General features: G+C 37.7%; 1 protein-coding gene across 4 annotated transcripts in view; it reads left to right on the top strand.

Annotated features, from left to right (window-relative positions):
• Positions 1 to 21985, top strand: part of FOXJ3 (forkhead box J3) — a 172354-nt gene that overhangs the window by 35466 nt on the left and 114903 nt on the right. The window contains exon 3 of one of the 4 annotated variants that reach the window (XM_069068156.1): positions 15209 to 15436. The exons of the other annotated variants lie outside the window; for them this stretch is intronic. The gene's annotated coding sequence lies outside the window, so the exon portion shown is untranslated. The remainder of the gene's footprint in view (positions 1 to 15208; positions 15437 to 21985) is intronic. 4 annotated transcript variants of the gene reach the window in all.

Here is a 21985-nt window from a genome sequence, read left to right as displayed (position 1 = left end):
TGTGTGTGTGTGTGTGTGTGTGTGTGTGTGTGTGTGTGTGTGTGTGTAAGGAAAATGAGGGGAAAAACCAGATATTAAGCTTCTTGGCAGAGATTTCATCTATTTTATTTGAACATTTATGATAAGATATCCTTAAGTTCAAGTTAAAGTTTGTATGACTTTGATTAGTATTAGTATTCATGTAATTATTTGCCCTCATAGAATCATTTTTGGAAAGGATTATGAGTGAGCCTTTTGTTATAGTCCTTTTTTTGCACTGACAGAGAAAAAGTACTCAGATCATGTGGTCATGAGATAGATGCTTTTTGCCATTTACTCACTGTATTATAACTTTTTCTATGTTATATTAGATTCTAAAACTCTTTTGGGTTTAATTCCAAATTTAGTATTTAATTCATAAACTGAAAGGTCTTAGAAAATAGGAATCCCAAGGACTCATTTCTCCAATATGATGATATTTCTATCTCATGTTAATATGTTTCCGAGACCATTGCCTCTTTTGGCTCTTCAGAATACAAACCAGAAGTGGGTTGAGTACAAGAACACAGGGCTTGAAGTAAAGAGAAGAGTAATTTGGGGAAAGGGAGAAATGTAATTTCTATATTCAAGCCTTTTGATATAAAATAGCCAAATGGACATCAGACCATGTGAAAGTAAAGTTAAACTTGAGATGCATTTATGATGTGTGTGTATGTTTGCTCACATAAACACACGTACAAATACACACGCATGATTTATAAAGCAAAAGACAACAAGTAAACTAAGTTTTTGTGTCGAAGTCAGGTGTAAGACCCAGATAAGGAATGACAAATTGGTAAGATAAGTGTGAGGGTAGAGATGTAAATGATTGGCAGAGGGAGTGATCACATGGGTTACATATAGGAGAAAGTAGAGGCTACCTGCTGTAAAGATAGCATGCAGGCTAGCAGAAGAAGATTGGCCAGTGAATTTAACTCCACTTCCCCCAATATTTGGAGAAGCCTTTATTTCCTTCAAATGGTATTAGATATTGGCTCATTTTAATTACTTTTGGGCAAGATAATTTCATGCCATTGGGAACTCTGTATGGAATTTGAAAAAAAACCAACTTAAGTTTTTGGTGCTCTGTTAAGAGGAATGATTGGGACTAGTGCAAAAGCTCTTGTGGTGAGACCTGTCATCTTCTTACAAAATTGCTCTTTATAGCACTTTCTTCTTCCATCAGACACAGGTGTCCCACTTACCGTGTGTGGTGCTGTCATGAAGGCGTTTCTGTGGCATGCGGTGCATAGCAATTCTAGTTTAACAGATCATTCTTAGATTATTAAAACTGGATGAAACTTTAGTCCCAATACCCTCATTATACAGAAGAGAAAATTGATAGCCAGAGAGGGGCAATGATTGCTCAAGGTTGCAAGGTTAGGGATAGTTTGTTCACTTGGCGAGAACAAATTCATTTTGCTAAGAAATCCAGTGTAATGTGTCACATATGCTTAACGGGGAATGGTATTATTACTTTTGGTATATTACTCATGTGTGGTAAGTTTTGAATACTTGGATGGTGTTGAGTAATCTCCAGCATATTTTGAAAAAATTGTTAAGACTAATATCCAAATGTAGTATTTATTGTATATTTCCTAAATAAAAATAATTTGACAAACCAGCAAACAGTGCAACCTATCTTTCTATATATTTGCTTCCCTTTTGATGAGTTTTGGATACTTTGAGACTTTCAGTCTGGGAGTTCATCAGTGGACACATTCCCTTAGCTGATACAGATGGTCTTCCCTCTAACACCCCTACTCACTCATACCTTCTCATTTGGAGTAATTTTTAAAAGAATAGCTCCTTAATTCTTATAGGAAACAATATAGATTCCAAAGGTTGGTTTCTAAAGTTCTTCATAATCTGGTCCCAGGTTATCCTTTCAGTTTTAGTGTATGTTCTTGCACTCTGTGTTTCCTAGTATACTTTTCTTGACCTCTGTAGTTCAACTAAACTACCCTTCTTGCTATTCTTCATACAGTGCTGTATTTCTTTGTTTTCATTCACTGGCAGTGGTAGTCCCCCATGCTACTATTTTTCCCTACTTTTGGAATCCTTTATTTTCATTAGAACTCAATTCAAGCACCACCTTCTACATGAAACTTTTTCTGATCTCCCCAGATGCTGTTGTTAATGTTTCCCTGCCTCTTACACTTTGTATTTTGTATATATGTACAGCCTGTCTTCTCTGATAGAATGCAGGTAAAGGCAAAGACTTTCCTTTTCTTTATAATCCAGGACCTACCACATTACCTATGTTAAGTAGGTACATAATAAAAGCTTGTATATTGTTTTTTCCCCTTTTGACGGTATCTTTCAATAATTCTCCATGGAAAATCTACCCAATTCTTTAGAGGTCTTCTATTTTAATATCTTGGGAGTTATTGTTATAGTTGTTGAGTTTTTTCAGTTGTAATCAACTCTCCATGACCCATTTGAAGTTTTCTTGGTAAAGATACTGGAGTGGTTTGCCATTTCCTTCTCCAGCTCATTTTACAGATGAGGAACTAAGGCAAACAGGGTTAAATGACTTGCCCAGGGTTACACAGTGTCTGAGGCTACATTTGAACTCAGGTCCTCCTGACTCCAAGGCTGACACTCTATCCACTGTGCCGTCTTGCTGTCCATCTTGGGAGTTAACAGTGGACAATTTGGCCTGTCCATCTGTTCTCACACGTTTCTCATTTGAATGCCATCAACAATTTTGTTTACCCTTTGTTTCCTAAATTTGATTAATTAGAGGAATAATACTATGAGATGTAGACCATCTTGTCAATGCCTGCCTTCGCACAAAGGAGGCTTGTCTCCAGATGTAGCCTTGAAATTGGTAGACCTATTACTTCCAAAAAATTAGAAGTGGGGTCTTCATTTTAATTATTTCTTTTTTTTTGCTTTTTTGGGGGCAATTGAGATTAAGTGACTTTGCCCAAGGTCACATGGCTAGTTTTTGTGTTAAGTATCTGAGGCTGGATTTGAACTCAGGTCCTCCTGACTCCAGGGCCGGTGCTCTATTCACTGTGCCATCTAGCCGCCCCAATTTATTTATTTCTTATCAGCTTTAACTTTATTTAAAAATGAACACCAGCAGCAGAATAATAACCAAATCTATAATGTTTTTCTGTCCTTATGTTTGAATGCCTCCATTACAGTCTTACTACAATGCTTCATTATGGTGTATGGTCTTGGGTCATTGACAAACTTTAACAAGTACTACTGTACTAGAAGAGCTTCAGGTACAAGAGCCCTGGGACAGCTTTCCGTCATCTGAAGACCAGCCTAGCTAATTTCAATCTATCTGTAGGTTGGCCAATAGATGATGAAAAGTTTTGGCCACAGCAGTTTACAAAGCCCATCTGTTGAAAGTACCTGTTTGGTTGAAATCATAGTTCTTGTAAAGTTTTGTAGTATGGTTAAATAAATATATTTATGGTAGTAAGCCATGTATATACATTATTTTGAGTTATACTTTTTTTGTGGTGGTGGTTGTTTTTCCATTCATTTGTTGTCAGGTTCACATAAAACATTGCTTATTTCCATGTAGGGATAGGGACTGGATCTGTGATTTCACTAGCATAGGGACTCTTCAGTGAGGAAACTCCTTCTACTTCTGCAGGTTGGCACTTTCTGTGCAACTTAATAGTCTGAAAGAATCCTTGAAGTATTCTCTAAGAGAGCTTTGTAGAGCACTGAGAGGTTAAAGGACTTGGTTAGGGTCATGCAGCCAGTATATATTAAAAGTAGGAATTGAGCCCCATGGTCTTCCTGGCTTTGAAAGGTCCATTCTTTTCACTTGGCCATTGACTTATTTCTGTGTATCAGTCAATCAACAAGCATTTATTAAGCACCTAGATACCACTCCTTGGGTTAGGAGCTGAGGATACAAATACAAAGAATAAAATACTTCCTTTTGACAAAGAGTTTACACTGTAATAAGAACATAAGTACACATTTAAATATGTGCAAAATAAATTTAAGGAGAATTAAAATAAATACATAGGGACAACTAGCAGTAGTAGAGTGCTGAAGACTCATCTTTGTGAATTCAGATCTGACTTCAGACACTTACTAGTTGTGTTACCCTGGGCAGATCACTTAACTTTGTTTGCTCTGGTTTCCTCATCTGTAAAACAAGCTGGAGGAGGAAATGGCAAACCATTCTGGTATATTTGCCAAGAAAGCCCCAAATGGGATCACAGAGTCGGACATGACTGAAAATGACTCAACAACAGCAACAACAAAAATACAAAGTTAAATACAAGAAAGTTTAAGAAGGGAGTACATTAGCACTTTGAAGGCTGCTTTATGTATTTGTCACACTTTATAACAATATAAATCTCCATTGCATCAATGTGCTCAGTTTGCTTAGACCTTCCCCAAAGGGCATTTGGGCTCTTTCCAGTCTTTTAATGTTAAATATAGTATACCTGGAAACATCATTTTACAGTTAGGTCTTTTTTTCTTATGGGTTTTTTCCATGGGATATATTTCTAGTGGTGGGATTCCTGGGTAAAAAACTATCACCATTTTTATGGATTTTATTGCATATGACCAAATTACTTTCTTTTTCTTTTTTTTTAAAGCAATCGGGGTTAAGTAACTTGCTCAAGGTTACACGGTCAGTTATTTCTGGGTGTGGTGCTGAGTATCTCAGCCCGGATTTGATCCAGGTCATCCTGACACTGGAGCCAGTGCTCTTACTCGCTGTGCTACCTGGCCGCCCCTGACCAAATTACTTTCCAAAAGATTTCCAAGTTTCATTGTCACTAGTATATGAGTATACTTGTTTCTATATACAGCCCCAACATCTTAAAATTTTTTTCTTTGTTCTCCCTTAATGGGTGTTGCCATTTGTTTTCATTTTTATATATTAGTTTAGCTGAAGTTTTCCAATTCTTTTAACTATTTGTGTTTCTACTTTTATTTATGTCATTTAAATGTTTTTGGATGTATTAATATGAATAAATTTATATGTAAATGAATGAGAGTAGTATGAAAAAGGCAGAATGATAGTGGATAGAGGAATGGTTTTGGAGTGAGGAAGACATAAGTTCATGTCCTGCTCTAAACATACTACCTGTGTGACCTGAGACTGTCAACCTCTTGTTCTTGAGCATCTCTTTAGGACTAAGTTACAGGCTAATTGCCCAATTGTACATCTACATTAGTGGTGGGAGTTTGCATAGCAGTAGTTTGTTATATTGATGAAATCACAGGTATAGATCCTGTCCCTCCCCCCCCCCCCCCCAAAAAAAAAAAAAGATGGGGGTATTTTTAAAAGAGCGATAGAATACAATGTTTTGTCTGCTATTTGTCAGTAGCATCGGGTCTTAGGGCAAAAGAGAGGCTAGTTTGAGATGGTTAATGGAAAGACACATTTAACATTCATTGACTCCTGAGTTAATTTGCATACTTTTTCTTCTGGCTTATTTCTTAGGCTCTCAATAGTGGTTATAAGTTGCTTAGTCCTTTGGCTTCCCCTTAGTGGGGGCGGGGTAAAAGAGATTGCTGACAACATGCATTTGAGACTGGCTGTGATTCATGATCTCAGTTGACAGAAGCAGCTTGTCTACTGGGATATTAAATTTATTTTGTTGTCATTGCCATCAGTAAAAATTATTTTTAAATTTAAAAAATAAATATATTAGAAACCTTGATCTGATTGAAGCATTAGGAAATGAGATTATCCTGGGTAATTGAAGTTTTTATTTAACTTATGGTTAACCAAAAATCTTCTTTGTAAATCTTTGTAAAGGTTTTTGATACATTATAAAGTATTTTGAAGTTTCCCATCTTTCTTTGCAGAATATCCTGAACATAGCATAATCTTCTTTAATACTTGAATTGCCTTGAGAAACATCATTCTGAACATAATTTAGCATTGTGGAGTGCCATAGGTGCAGATGTTAAGATTGAGCTTAATGTATACTGACCCAGAGACATCCTGACTATTGCTTTTTCTGACTTAATTTCTGACACCAGTTTGCTTTGTTGTGATTTTTTAACTTTTTCCTAAAATTAGGGTGCTAAAATAATTCCAGCTGAATGTTAGTTTATTAGTGGATAAGAATGAGATAAAATTCCTTAATTTACCTCAAAGAAAAAATTAATTTTCCAGTAAAGTCCTCCTCCTATAGCTCAATGTGGTATAGTGAAACTTGGATCTCAAAGATTATATCATTGGAGAACAAGTTCTGGCTGGCCCTGGAAAGGATTTGATTATAGATACCACATATAGCATTGGTCATCAGACTAGCCCAGTTAAATTTGAAGTGACTTATTGCTAAACAATTGGTCAGAAGATGATGAATTTTTTACATTTTAATTTTGATCACAACAACTTATATAGACCATTTAAGTGTGAAAGGAGACACACACCACAGAAATAATAGATCTTTAGAAGTATTATTTGGAATATATATTTAATGGAGACATGGCTATTCAGTATACCTCTTGCTCTAGGACTGTGCTTTCCTGATTGGCAAGATCCCTTTTTAGTTAACCTTTCTCAGGCTTACCATGCTTCACTCCTGCCACATTCTTGCCATGTGCTCTGCTATGATGCACCTCCCTCTCTTTCCCATTTCATCTCTTGTACATTAACATTGTTTCTAGAACTCATGTGTCAGTTACCATATTGCTCCATTTACCATCCCTTTGACTTTCCAGATGAAAACACCTCTCTTCTATTATTCTATTATCTCTCTTCTATTCTATTATTCTCCTATTAAAATATAAGTTCTAAGACAGTAAGGATTGACTGGATTTTATATTTGTGTCCCCAGTGGTTAACATAGTGCTTGGCTAATAATAGTAAACAGTTAATAAATTTTCATCCATTAATATTCAGATATTTTGTTAGAGAATTTTCAACATAAGGTTAAAATTTTAGTCCTTATCAATTTCTTGGGTACTTACTGGCCTATCAACTTAAGTGAAGATTTTGCATGTACCATTCAGCTAGAAGTAAAGAAAAACTCAGCCTTCCCCTGGTATAAAGACAGTTTGTGATAGATTTATCTGAATCGCCAACAGTTTATTATATTGTGATTAAAAATCATACTTGGGGATAATTGGAAATAAAGCATACTTTGGTAAACTGGTACAATAACTGGAGTCAAAGCTAAAAACTGTGCTTGCTGCAATGCACAAAGACAGGAAGAATAAGAAATAGGTTGTGCTTTGACTTGAGAGAAAAAATAACATGCCTGGAAAGTAGAATTATAGCATGTTAAAGCTGGAAGAAATCTTAGACTTAATCTTGGTCATTAGCCCCATATTAGAGATGAAACTGGCTCAGCCAGGTTAAGCAATTTGCCATAAATCGTATAAGTAAGCAAATAGGAGAGCTAGGACTTGTGAAAAGAATTTGGAGGGCTCAGGGAGGAGTTTAATCCTGCTTTGAGACCTTTTTCTTTTTTTTCACCTCATTTCATCTATCCTTCCTCTCCTCTATCTCTCCTTTAAATTTCTTGGAACATCCCTTAGAGCTTAGGATTTCAAATTGTAACCCTTACTTCACATGAGAGTCTTACTAGGATTTTTATATCTATGGGTGTGGAATACTATATTCCTTTTCTATTTTAATGTTAAAGTACTTATTGAATGTTTAGAGACTGCTTTTTGTATAGTATTATATGTATTCCTAGCAGAAGAGAGCTATAGAAAACAGGACTTACTCTGTTTACTTTGATCATGTTTTTGGAAACTGTTTAGGCATGAGCTAACATCAGTTGTTATATTAGTTCCTCTTAATGAAGAGCTTACAGATCAGACATTATTTGAATAAATAATGTTGAATAAACAGAGAAAGGGAAAACTTAGTGCTGCTTGCTAGGTTAAGGATAGATATGTGCTCATAATACATATAACTCCTCTCCCCTCCTCTGTGAAACACACTGCATCCTGGAAAGAGGAGATACGTAGTTAAGGTAGAATGGGAGAAAAGGATAAGATTGACATAGTAATAGAGAATTATTATAGACCTTTGACTCAAGAGAGAAGATGAGTGAGACTTTTCTTGGTTAGCCTACAAAGATAGCATTATAATTGTATAGTCATTGCATCATAGATTCAGAGCTGGAAAGAACCTTAGGAGTCATTTAGTTAAATCTCCTTGTTTGGCAGATAAAGAAATTGAAGTTCATTGAGATGAAATAATTTGTCCAAGACACTTGGGTAGTAAATGGCAGAGCCAGGATTTGAATCCATTGCCTTTGGTAAGCAAATTTTCTGAAAATAGTGTAACCTCTTTGAGGGAAGAAGCTGTTATTTTTTGTCTTTGAATGCTTAATGTTCGTTGCTTGATTGATTGGCATATATACTCAACAGTGGAATCTCTGGCTCAAATGATATAAACATTTTTAGTCACTTTCTTCTCTCCCCACCCAATCCTTCAACATCTTCCTAGAAACTCTCATTAACTTTTCTTTTCATAAGTCAGCATTAGTGTATGCTCCTTTCTTCTATTTGAGTAGCATATAGAGTATGTTCAGGGAGCACCAGTACCTCTGGTGTTAGGGCTGCCAAGCCTTTCAGGGCTACTTTGCAACTTTGGTGTCCTCCTGATCACTTAACTCTCACTTGTGGCTCCAAGAAGCTGTATCATGCACAGCAGCCACGCCTATGTATAAGTTTTTTTGGCAGACAAGGCGTATGTACCAGATTGAGGGTAACCAAGGGGTCTCAAACCTGTTGTTGAGGTAGGGGTGCATCTACCCCAAGCATGTGAAGACTTCCCTTGATGGAATGGGTAGATGAGAACAATTTGTTCCAGTAACCATGAAGGCAGCTGAAGTGTAGGCACTGTTGAGTGTTCAGAGCTTGGTTCATCCACTGCATCTCAAGCCATCAAGTCTTGACTCTGTCCTGCCACTGGACTGTGGCGACTTTGGAAGAGAGAGTGAGGCCATGCAACTCTGCCTCACTTAAATCCATTTTATGCTTGAATAAAAAAAACATCACCCTTATCATTTTACCATTTTTCCTTTCTCAGAGTCCTGTGGCAATAGGCAAGTGACAGAGCAGCAGGTTGGATATACTGGGAGACATAGCCACAACACTGCGCACAGATGACCTGAGCCATAGGGTCATCTTCTTGTTGGAAGCTGCAGTGGGCTTTGGCAACCCTCTGGAGGTCTGAGTAGCCTTTTAAGCACTGCACTATTCACTTCCTGGTGTGAGGAAGTAGCTAGAAAAGGTGCCCTAAAAATTATTTGCTTACCCACCCCTGACCTGTTTACTATGGCAGGCAGGTATTGTGATTGAAACACAAAAAATGTACAAAACTTTCTGCAAATATGGTTCCACTCACCATTGGCACATGGAATGTGTCCACACTTGTAGACAACACAAAATCTAGTAGATCTGAAAAATGAACAGCTCTTGTTGCAAGAGAACTTAGCAGGTATTAATCACATCCAAATAGTAGCCCTGAGGGGCGGCCAGGTAGCACAGCAAGTAAGAGCACCGGCTCCAGTGTTGAGAAGACCTGGAGATCGAATCCCGGGCTCAGACACTTAGCACCCACCCAGAAACACCTGGCCGTGTAACCTTGAGCAAGTTACTTAACCCCAATTGCTTAGGGGTGGCCAGGTGGCTCAGCGAGTAAGAGTACCGGCTCCAGTGTTGGGACGACCTGGAGATCGAATACCGGGCTCGGACACTCAGCACCACACCCAGAAATAACTGGCCGTGTAACCTTGAGCAAGTTACTTAACCCTGATTGCTTAAAAAAAAAAAAATAGTAGCCCTGAGTGAAACAAGACTGGCACACGAAGGCCAGTTTACCAGTCAGAGCTGGATATGAGTTTTTCTGAAGTAGCCACAATGAAGGGGAGTGCTGTGAAGCTGGTGTAGGTTTTGCAGTCAAAATTGAGTAGTTAGCAAGCTTGTATGCTTACCAAAAGGTGTGAATGACAGGCTCATGACAATGGGATTGCCGCTTGCAGGAAAACTCCATGCCACCATCATCTGTACCTATGCTCTCTCCATGATGAACCCTGATGAGGTCAAAGAAAAATTTTTGAAGACCCGGAGACTCTTATCATCAATATACCAAGGGAAGAAAAGCTTATAATTTTGGGTAATTTTAATGCTAGAGTAGGCTCAGACTACCAGACATGGCATGGAGTTCTTGGGAGGAATGGAGTTGAAAACAGCAACAGCTTATTATTCACCTTCTATTGAAAACTTATTATTCACTTTCTATATGAAGACTTAAGACATGCATCTTATGACTTCGTCACCAATGCTGTCTTACACTTACCTAAATGCAATAAAATTTCATGGATGCATACTCACAGCAAACATTGGCATTTAATAGACTGTGATTGTAAGGAGAAGAGACAGATAAGATGTGAGAGTGACAAAGGCAATATGTGGTACAGAGTGCTGGGCTAATCATAGACTTATTACATTCAACAAAAGCAGTGGGCCTAAGGCAAGATGACTACCAGAAGACTTAATGTCAACAGATTAGAGCATTTCTCTGAGTGGAAATAGTTCCTTGCAAATTTGGAGGGAAAGTTGGGCCAACACATGGTTGGCAAAAGTGGAGCAGAAAAGGAGTAGGCAGCTTTTAGAGATTTGTTGTACAGCACTGCAGTTATTCATCTGGGTCAGAACACTTTCAAACATCAAGATGGGTTTGACAAAAATGATGGGGAAATTCAGAAACTGCTAAATGAAAAACAAGAACTCCATAGAGTTTACTAGCAGGATAGTTCATCTTTAAGAAGGCAGTATTCCGCTGCATCAAAAGTAAAGAACAAGTGAAGCTTAGAGAAATGCAGGATTCTTGACTCACTGATAATAACAGTCCAAAGTGTTTTTATGATGCCCTGAAGGCTGTTTATGGACCAAAGACATAGGGTACATCTCAACTACTCAGTGCTGATGGAGCTACATTGATTAGTGATAAGGGCATGATGCTGGAGAAATGGACTGAACACTTCCATAATGTTCTCAACATCATCAGTCAATGCTGAAGCCATTGAATGGTTTCCTCAGGTTGAAGTCAATCTCTCTAGCCAAGTTTCCAACTGAAGAAGAGGTTTTGAAAGTCATTAGACTCCTGTCCTATGGCAAAGCACCTAGTGCTGATTCTGTTCTAGCTGAGAATTACGAGGTGTGGGGAGGAGTGTCCACTGCTGATAGGAAAGCTGACTGACATTTTCTAGGTTATATGGCAAGAGATTATCCCCTAGGAGTTCAAGGATGGCTCCACAGTCCATTTCTGTAAAGGTGAAGGAAATAGATTATCTTGTGACAGTCACAGAGTAGGGTCTCCCTCTTAGTCATTTGTGGCAAGATTCTTGCCAGAGTCCTCCTTAATAGGCTGATCCTTTATCTGGAAGATGTCATCTATGTGAGAGCCAGTGTGGCTTCAGAAAGGGTCAAAGAATAGTTGATGGGGTATTTGTTGCCCAACAACTCCAGGAAAATGCCAGGAGCAGAACAGAGGTCTGTACATATTTGTTTATCTAAATAAAGCCTTTGATACTGTCAGTCACGAGGGCTTATGGAAAATTATGTCAAAATTCAGTTGCCTGGAGAAGTTCATCAGTGTTTTATGTTAATTTCATGACATCATGCTTGCCTGGTGTAATGGCAAGCACAGAAGTAGCTCACACCTTGTTTCAGCTGTTGAATTAACACCTTGTTTCAGTTCAAGTTTCTTTTGAGCTCTGTATCAAGTCTATTAATAAACAGAGTGTGTGAACTCCACAACTTGGGAACCCTAGAATTCATGAACTCCTGCAATAGGAAGGGGAGGAGCTAATGACCATATATAAGGAGGATTTCCAGGCTAGAGACTGAAGAATTGAAAAGAGGACTCTTGTGGTGGCAGAGTCAAGAAGGAGAAAACTTGTGGTATCCCAGCACTCTGTCTGCTCTGTCTGTGTTGATGTTTGTGATACTTTGTACAGAAGCCCTGGGACCTTACTGGAAGCCCTGAAAGAGGATTTTCTGGTTGTGTGTTTTTAGAAGTCCTGGAGGAGGGTTTTGGAGGTCCTGGGACTTTAATGATGATTTATGCTAACCTCTTGGACCTTGTTTGTGGGTCAGTGTTGATTTCTGTGTTGATGATCTGTGTGAGTTCTCAGACCTTGTTGGTGGGTCTGAGTTGATTTTACAGGCAGATAGTAAATTGATGATGGTGCTGGCAATGTGTATAAATATACATATGTGTGTGTGTGTGTGTGTGTGTGTGTGTGTGTGTATATATATATATATTTTTTTTTTTTGCCTTTTGGAGGGCAATTGGGGTTAAGTAATTTGCCCAAGGTCACATGGCTAGTTTTTTTTGTGTTAAGTGTCTGAGGTCAGATTCGAACTCAGGTCCTCCTGACTCCATGGCTGGTGCTCTACTCATTGTGCCACCTAGCCTCCCCATGTATGAATATTATTGTGGCTCTGGCAAGCTTTGTCTTCCCAGAAACAGGAACTGTGAAGGACTTAAGGTGGACTAGATACTGAGAACTTCAATATGGAATGGGAACTGGATGAAGAACTGGACAAGGAGCTGGACAAGGAACTGGTAGCTGCCTGCCTTTGAACCCAGGTGATGGTTGGAGCTGGGACCATGGAAGAGGAGGAACCATGGCAGCTGAGAGCCAGCCTCAAGTCAAGCTGAAAGAAGACTTTACTTGGATATTGTGTACTGACTGAGAAGATTATGGATTTACTTCGACTTGGGGATGGAGAACTTTGACTTTTGTATTTTGTGATTAAATTAAGGATATTGTGATTGACTAAATGAATGTAATTTGTTTAAAACTATGTGACCACTTTGGTGAAACCTATGTGTCCATTTTAGTGATAAGTTGTTGAGTTGTGACATGTTGAATGCTGTATTTTGATTTTCTGTGATAAGTTGTAACATTGTAAATGTATCTTGATTTTCTGTGAATGTTTTGCCCTGATTTGTTATTGAATAAATAGAGAATTTGCTATACTATGTAATCAGAATCTTGAAAAGCTGTTCACAGCAGCAGTCCTCTGGAAAGGTGCTTGTGCTTGGCTTTACACCTGGGTTCTGGATAATGGATGACGTTTTTGTTTTTTCCTGGTCACCAGTGGAGTGAAGCAAGGCTGTGTGCTTATTCCCATGTTTTTTAGTATGATGTTTTAAGCTGTGTTGTCAGATGGCTTCAGTGAGGTCAGCTACCTCATTCATGGTAAAGTATTTAACTTGAAAAGGTAACAAACCGAGACCAAAGTGGAGTGGAGAGTTGGTACATAATTTTTTCTTCAAAGATACTTGTGCACTCAGTGCAGCCTCTGAAACTGAGATGCAACAAAGTATGGATTAGTTGTCTGCTGCTTGGCCCAACAGTTAACACCAAAAAAACACAGATGCTTCACTAGCCAGCCCACAACATCCACATGTAGTAGAACCACCAGTTACAGCAAAAGGGGAAGTTTTGAATAGTGTGTATAAGTTCACTTACCTTGGCAGTATACTTTCTAGGGATGTACACTTTGATAATGAGGTTGGTGCATTCATTGTCAGAGCTAGCTCAGTGTTTGGGAAGCTCTGAAGGAAAGTAAGAGAGAGAAGAGGTATTATTAGACTGACCACCATACTGAAGGTTTGCAGAGCCATTGTGCTGACCTAATTGTTGTATGACTGTGAAACCTGGACAGTATACCAGCACCATGCCAGGAAACTGCATTATTTCTATTTGAATGGTCTTAGGAAGATTCTGAAGATCATCTGGCAGGATAAGGTATCAGACACTGAGGTTCTTTCTTTAACTAAATTGCCAGGCATTCACACTCTTATTTCAGAAAGCGCAATTCTGATGGACTGGCCACATTATTGGAATGCCAAATGTACACTTGCCTAAAAGACTGTTGTTTGGGGAACTCACATGAGGCAAGTGATTGCCTGGTGGTCAGAAGAATTGATAGGAGGACATCCTCAAGGTCTTTCTGAAGAACTTTGGAATTGATTGCATGTCATAGGAGATACTGGCACAGGACCACCCATTGTGGCATGCCCTTGTTAGAGAAGGTGCTGTGCTCTGTGAGCAAAGCAGAATTGAAGTAGCTCAAAGAAAGCTCAAGGTGCACAAATTTAGAGAATCCACCCCAAATGTTCATATGAACTATTGGTGTCCAGAGTACCTCTGGTAGAGCATTCTGAGCTTTTATTGGTCTGAGCAGCTGTAGGTGGACAAAATGTAACTTGACTCTAACATACTGATGTCATTGGACCTTTGAGAATGATGGACAACCACCACCAGTGCGTATTCCATTCTTCTGAATGAATGGATAAATGAATGAAAGAAAAACATTTTTTAAGCACTTAACTATATACCAAAACTGCTAAATGTTGGGAATACTAAGACAAAAATTAAAAGTTCCTTACCCTTAAGGGAATTATGCTGTAATGAGGGGATACAATGTATGTAGGAGAGTGGTGGCCAGGGAAAGCTAAAGTTCACTCACAGGATAGTAAGTGGAACCAAAGGGCAAAGAAGTGATGCTCTTTCTAGGATTGGGAGGGTGTGGCAAGAGTGGTTATCTCACATGGCGGCATGGCAAAAAGTAGCTTTTTTTTCCTCTTTGCTTTATTTCATACATTTTTCCAGGTCTCTTTATATTTCTTATTTGTTAGTTTAATTGTAATATATTTTATTACATAAATGTTTTTTGATTTTTGTCCCTGAACAACCTTAGTTGTGCTCCATCACTGACTCAGAGCTTGCCTGATGTTTGTAAAGGAAGTCACCAAAAAGTCTCTTAGAATACTAAAATGTATACGAAAATTCAAGTCTAAGATTCATTCCTATTGACTTAAATTATAATTTCCAAGAAACTTCATCTTCATGGATTTTCTTGTGAAGAATCTACCCTTTGCTAATGATCCAGAACCATATGAAATGACTTTTTAAAGGATTTCTAAGCCTAGTCTTTTGCTAATGATTCTTTTGTAATGTGCATATTGAAGCACCTTTTATAAATCAGGTTTCCATCTAACAACTTTGTCAAGTAGTTAGAGCAAGTAATGCCATCTCATTATATAGCTGAAGAAATGGTCATAAATTGTGATTTAGCCAAAGTCTGGTTCTAAATCTGTAGTTATTTTTTTTATTGCTTAGGTGTTGCTTGCCGCCCTAATGTATCTCTTTTGTATATTTGCAGCTAATATATGGGTTTTTCTATTTTTTTTAAACAGTCTACCTATAACACTTTAAGTTCATTATAAATATGGGTTAAAGTGACCACAGGATGATGCTGTTTAAAATCAGGAGGAAGGAAAGGAGGGCAAAACAACCCAAAAATGCATGTGAAGGAAGGTGACAAGAATACCTTTGCAGGATACCAAGACTGGTACCAACTTGTGGGGATAAACTCAGGAAATCACAAGAGAATTACAAGAGACAGTTGAAATAAAAGACAGCAGGTAAACATTTATTAATTATATCAGTTGGATGAGAACTGAGATCAGTTAGATGACACCCTGTGTTGGAAGTGTAGTGAAAGTGCCCTTCTAGTAGGTGATAGAAAATGTTTAGACTTTTTTGTTTCATAGGAAAGGTTAATTATGGTTGGGTAACCAAAGTGTTCATAATTTGAGATTAGAGGGTAGAATTCAGGAGGGTTCAATTCAACATGCATTTATTAAGTACCTATTGTACTTAATAAGTACCTACTGTACTTACCTACTGTAAGGCTGAAGTCACAAAGTTAAAAATTGACTCAATCCCTTGCAGGAGTTGACATTCTACTAGAGGGGATATGAGGTAAAGTCTGATGGGGTTAAGGGAGAAATAAAGGTGTAATGCTGTTGGAAAATTTGAGGAAGAAGAGGATACTTTAAACTAGGTTGGGATGCATGAGGAAACGGAAAACTTTGACCTGAGCATTGAAGGTAGAGAAATATTATGAAGGGAAGATGTGGAGGAAGCATCAAGCTGGAACAGGACAGGACTGGACAGTAATGACATAATGGAAAGAACCCTGCTTCTGGAAGCAAGGGACTTGGGTTCAAATCCCCCTTCAGTTAAAGCCTTGTGACTGGGCAAAAAATTTAACTTTTCAGGGCCTCAGTCCCCTAATCTGTAAAATGAGGGAGTTGGACTAGCTGGCCTCCAAAGTCCCTTCCAGCACTCATTCTGTGAGTGATTTTCTGTTTTCCTATCTGTGTAGCCTCATGCCATATATCTCAGGCTTTAACCACAAAGGTATTAGAACTCTCCTTTTGGCTCATTAACCATGGCATCTTTTATCCTATTTGCAACCTAGTATCCAGAAAAAGTATGTATTGAATCTCTGATTCTTATATTAATTTATTCTTTTTTCCCCTAGGTTTCTTGAGCTTGGTTAATATCCATTGACTATTAATTTTAAATTTTAGTTAATTTTTAAATTTAGTTTATTTATTATTAAATTATTTATATGTAAATTTAAATATTAAATAAATATAATAATTTAATTTAGTTAATTTTAAATTCAGAATTGATAAGAACTTATTTAACTTATTATTCATTATTAATAAAGTATACTGTAGATTCAATGTTATTTCAGTGTAGTTGAATAAATGTTATTAAACTTCTGCCTTGCTTAAGGCTTTGTGCTAGGGATAGGGAGTGAGGAATACAAAGATAAATAAGGCCAGGTGTAGTCCTTAAATATTTTGTGATTTAGTGGAGATCAGGCAGGCACAAAATAAATATGATACTTAGACTATTAAAAATGAAGATGTTTGGGGCGGCCAGGTAGCACAGCAAGTAAGAGCACCGGCTCCAGTGTTGAGAAGACCTGGAGATCGAATCCTGGGCTCAGACACTTAGCACCCACCCAGAAACACCTGGCCGAGTAACCTTGAGCAAGTTATTTAACCCCAATTGCTTAGGGGCTGCCAGGTGGCTCAGCGAGTAAGAGCACCGGCTCCAGTGTTGGGATGATCTGGATCAAATCCGGGCTCAGATACTCAGCACCACACCCAGAAATAACTGGCCATGTAACCTTGAGCAAGTTACTTAACCGTGATTGCTTTAAAAAATAAAAAAAAAAATGAAGATGTTAGCACTTTCTCTGGCCCCTGGAGGATTAGTTGGATTTCAAGAAGTGGACATAATGGTAATAATTGGCATTTATATTAGTGTTTGCTTTTACAATACCCCATGAAGTAAGTGCTTTGGGTTGTTATCTCTGTTTTACAGATGAGAAAACCTGGGTTTGGTGAGATTAAGTCACTTGTCAGTGTTCACTTAGCTAGCAAATGCCTGAAGCCCAGAGTTGAACCCAGGTCTTTCAAGTCAGTCACTCCTTTCCTAACTTGCCTTTCAAGAGGATGATACGAGAAATGGGAAAGAAGTCATTATAGGGATTAGAAACAGTGGGAGTAAAGTCATGGAGGTCCTTTTCAGCTGTCTAATGATACAGACAGCCCTTCACTTATGATCATCTGAGCACTTAACTTTCTTCTGCCAATTCACTTCTTCCCTCCTGAGTGAGTAGTTTCAAGAAGGTGTGAAAATCAGAAACATTTGGGGAGACTTGCTAGGGAGGAAATGATGAAGGAGGGAAGAGAAACTCAAGCAATGTTGACTGACCTACTTTTTGATGAATCCCCAAAGTATCTTCTTTCAACACTAATTGAAAATTTTCACATCTTTTTATGAAAAGATCCTAATGATCATCTTTTAAAACTCTTAGTACTTATGGGAGGGTTAAGGAGGCAGATAATTGTGAATAAGTTGAATCAGATTGCTTTCTTAATGTGTAGTTGAGGCCAGTAAGATTGAGGGAATGGGAATTATGAGCAAAGAGGTGGGTGGTAAGTGTTTTTGAAAAGTGAAACTGTCCAAAAAGGTTATTGCACAGAGGCACTTTAAGGGGATCTTGAGGTCACTTGTTGGGGGAGGGAAGATTGGAGTTAAAAAAGATAAACTTAATGCATTTAGAAGTTTTCTCCTTTTGCTTTTCCACATGAGCACCTACTCCCAAGACTGAGATTTCAAACTAGTATCATGTATTGTGGTTGAACTACACTTTTTGGTTAAATTACAATCTGCAATATTAGTTCTGTAGGATAATATAATATAATATAATATAATATAATATAATATAATATAATATAATATAATATAATATAGTATAGTATAGTATAGTATAATAATTCAAACAACTGACTGACAAGTGAACTTTTGAAACAATTTCTTTGTAAGTTGGAACTGGGCGATATAGATAGTTTTGCTGAAACTGGATTAAAAGTAAGGAAATGTTCTCTATCAGTTTTAGTAATTTTTTTGAGGAAAATATAAGCAATTATAATATAACCAATTGCTAAGAAGTAGCTAGATTTTCATGTTCAGAATTTCTTGTTTCTAAATTAGTAATGATAGCATTCCTACAATGATGTTTATCACTTGTAATTTTTACAGTGAATTAAGGTTTACAAAGTCATTCTAGATAAACCCTGGGAGGCATTACTATCATTGGTATTTTACCAGAAAAGGCTTTGGGAGCTCATGTTGGATAACAAAGCCAGTACCTACTGAGGCCCTTTGTTCTGGTGTTCTCTGCACTAAACCTTACTGCCCTCCAAAGTATCTGCTGAGATGGTGATTTTGTTAAAATGGTAATCTTTATTGAAAGAATAAGGAAAAATTAGTAAGAAAGACTTTTTAAAAAAATCTGTGACTGTATTGATTTGGATAATAGTAAATCAACTTACTGGAATTTCCACAGCTGAGGACTATGAAATTTTGAGTATTCATCCAACAATACCTTTATTTTCCAGCAGCATTTTGCAGTTTTAAACTCTAATACAGTGGAGTGCAAGTTAGCTGGGACAACATAAAATAATTATATTTATTGATAATACAATTAGCCTTACAACTGTTTATATCCTTAAAAATTTTTAAATGTACAATGTATTCTCATTTAAAAGTAAATTTTGTTGATTTTATTTTTATATGTTGCCCATGTTTTCCTTGTATCCATCTCTGCCTCCTAGAGTCATCACTTATAGCAAAATTTTTTTTAAATACAGAAGGAAAAAAAAAAAGTAGAATCAAATCAACACATCAAAAACCATCTAATGTTCTCTGCAATATTCCACACCTCTGGTTCCCTATCTTAGCAAAGGAGTAGAAGGACATAACTTATCTAATCTCTTCTTTGGGGCCAAGCTTGTTCTTTTTTTTTTTTTAATTACTTTTTGGAAGGCAGTTGGGGTTAAGTGAATTGCCCAAGGTCACATGGCTAGTTTTTGTGTTAATTGTCTGAAACCGGATTTGAACTCAGGTCCTCCTGACTCCAGGGGTGGTGCTCTATTCACTGCTCCACCTAGCTGCCCCAGAATAGAATCTGTTTTTTTTTTGGAGAGCAGTTGGGGTTAAGTGACTTGCCCAAAGTCACACAGCTAGTAAGTGTGTCAAGTGTCTGAGGTCGGATTTGAACTCAGGTCCTCTCCTCCTGATTCCAGGGCTGGTGCTCTATTCACTGTGCCACCTAGCCTCCCCTCGAGCTTCTTTTTTATAATTTTGCAACTTTCGGTTTTAATTGTTTTGTGGTAGTGGCTCTTTACATTTACATTATTTGTGAATGAGACAGTATTTATATTTGAGCACTATGCTTTGCACTGGTGGGGATACTTAAGAACCACAAGGCATCTCAACTCTTAGGGAACAGAAATGTAGTTTGGGAGATAAGATTTAAGGAACAATTAGAACAATGATCATCTTTAGTTTTAGGATGTAGTGATCTCTATATATAGCCCTAGTCTCTCCTGAGCTCCAGGAAGTTACTCATTGCCTATTGGACACTTTGAATTACAAGTGCTGTAAGCATCTTGAAAGTTAATGTAATTAAAACAACTATTTTGCTACCCATTCCCACCCTTCAGAACTTACCTTTTTTGTTGAGATCACCACTATCCTTTCTCACCTCAGATAGCAGATTGTTTTCTGAGACTTTTTGAATCCACCTCCACACTTCTCTAGTCTGCCCCTTGCTTTCTCCTCACATAGCTACTACAGTAGCTCAAGTTGTCCTGGATTGTTGTAGTAGCCTTGTCATTGTCTCCCCCTTTGAGTCTCCCCTTTGTCCTCCACACAGCTGCCAAAGTGATTCCTAAAGTACAGGTCTGATATGCCACTCCTTTGTTTCATAAACCTCAGTGGCCCTCTATTTTCTCTAGGATTAAATATTAACACTTTTTCTTGATATTTAAATCCTATCAGAGTCAGACTCTTATCTTTCTAGCCATATTATATACATTACCTATCTTCATTTTTTCTTTCATTAAACTGGCTTACATGACATTTCATCTCCCAGTTCCCTGCCTTTGTACACTTATTTTCCTGTGCCTAAAATGCATTCCCAATTTATTTCTACCTCTGAGAATTGCTTAACTTCAAAGTTTAGTTCAAATGATACTTTTTGAGACCTTTTCTGATCTGAGACTCAACTGCTAGTGGCTTCCTCCACCCCCATTACTTTGTTCTTTTGTATATTCTTACTTTGTACTTTGTATATACCTTTCCTCCCTCTTTGTTACATCTCTCTGTACCAATCACTTTTAAAGCAAAGACTATTTCATTTTTGTTTTTGTATCCCTAGTACTTAGTATGGTTCTTGTTCTCATTCAAATGTTTTTTAGTTTTGTGTGACTCCCTGACAGTGGAGTGGTTTGCGTTTCTTTCTCCATCTCATTTTACAGATTAGGAAACTGAGGCAAACAGGGTTAAAGTGACTTGTCCAGGGTCACATAGCTAGTGTCTGAGGCCAGATTTGAATTCAGGAAGATGAATCTTCTTGATTCCAGGCCTGGTACTTTTTATCCACACGGTCCACTTGGCTGCCCACAGTTCTTGTTACAGGCTTAAAAAATGCTTGTTGATGGACGAATTGATACAAGTTATATAACTGAATGCTAAATTGTGTATGTAATATTACTGTAAATGATAGCTATAAGAATTAAGCAAAGAGGTTTTTGAAGTGGTAAGGTCTGCAATAGTTGGGATATCAGAGGAACTTTGGTTTAACAGATAGATCCATTGAATGGTTTTTGATCAAAGAAATGGCCTGATTCAAGCATCATTTACATAAAATTTTATGGCACCAATATGTTGGATGGATTAGAGGGGATAGAGAAATTGAAGCGAGAGAGATGTTGCAGTGAGTTGAAGTGATGAAGCCTGGCATTTGACATTATTTCCTCCAGTTAGGAATTTACCTTACTCTTTGTTTTTTTATTACCTGATCTTTCCTACAGTTTTTATAGTTCACTAGAAAGCTTTTTTAAAGTTACCAATGACTTCTTGTATGTTGAGATAGCATTTTTCTGTTCCAAAAATCTTCCCCACCTTGCAAGATGTAAGATTTCTGTCCTTTCTACTATCATTTATTGTTATACATCCTCCCCAACACATATCTCTTCTTCCTCAATAAAAATGAACATTTCGTGAAAATGGAAGCTCCTGAGTCTTTGCTTCTCTGCCACCATTAATGGTAAATAACCATTCCTTTTTGTTGTTGTTGTTGTTTTTGCTTTTTGGAGGGCAATTGGGGTTAAGTGACTTGCCCAAAGTCACATGGCTAGTAAGTGTGTTGAGTGTCTGAGGCCGAATTTGAACTCAGGTCCTCCTGACTCCAGGGCTGGCGCTCTATTCATTGTGCCACCTAGCTGCCCCATAATAACCATTCTTTAACCTATCTCTTTCTTGCAAAACCCATGCACAAATTTGACAAGGTAAATTGAATATTTTATTTAGATTTCTTGAGTGTTGGCACCCCCTTCAGTAATACAGACCTATTCCCCTCCACACTTAAGTAGATGTTCTCAGTGAGTTGAAAATCATCCCCCTTCTCCCCTCCAAAAAAAACCAACAAAAGACCAAAAATCCACCTGGTTATCATCCTATTCACCTTTATGAACTTAGTCTCACCTTTGAACAACAAATGTATTGTCTTTTACCAGACTGGAACTCAAAAGTTTTTC

Source organism: Petaurus breviceps, unplaced genomic scaffold, assembly GCF_028583685.1.
Source record: "Petaurus breviceps papuanus isolate PSGF00001 unplaced genomic scaffold, PetGlider_PUasm1.0 90760, whole genome shotgun sequence".
Classification (NCBI taxonomy): domain Eukaryota; kingdom Metazoa; phylum Chordata; class Mammalia; order Diprotodontia; family Petauridae; genus Petaurus; species Petaurus breviceps.
This window is presented reverse-complemented; position numbering and strand designations above follow the sequence as displayed.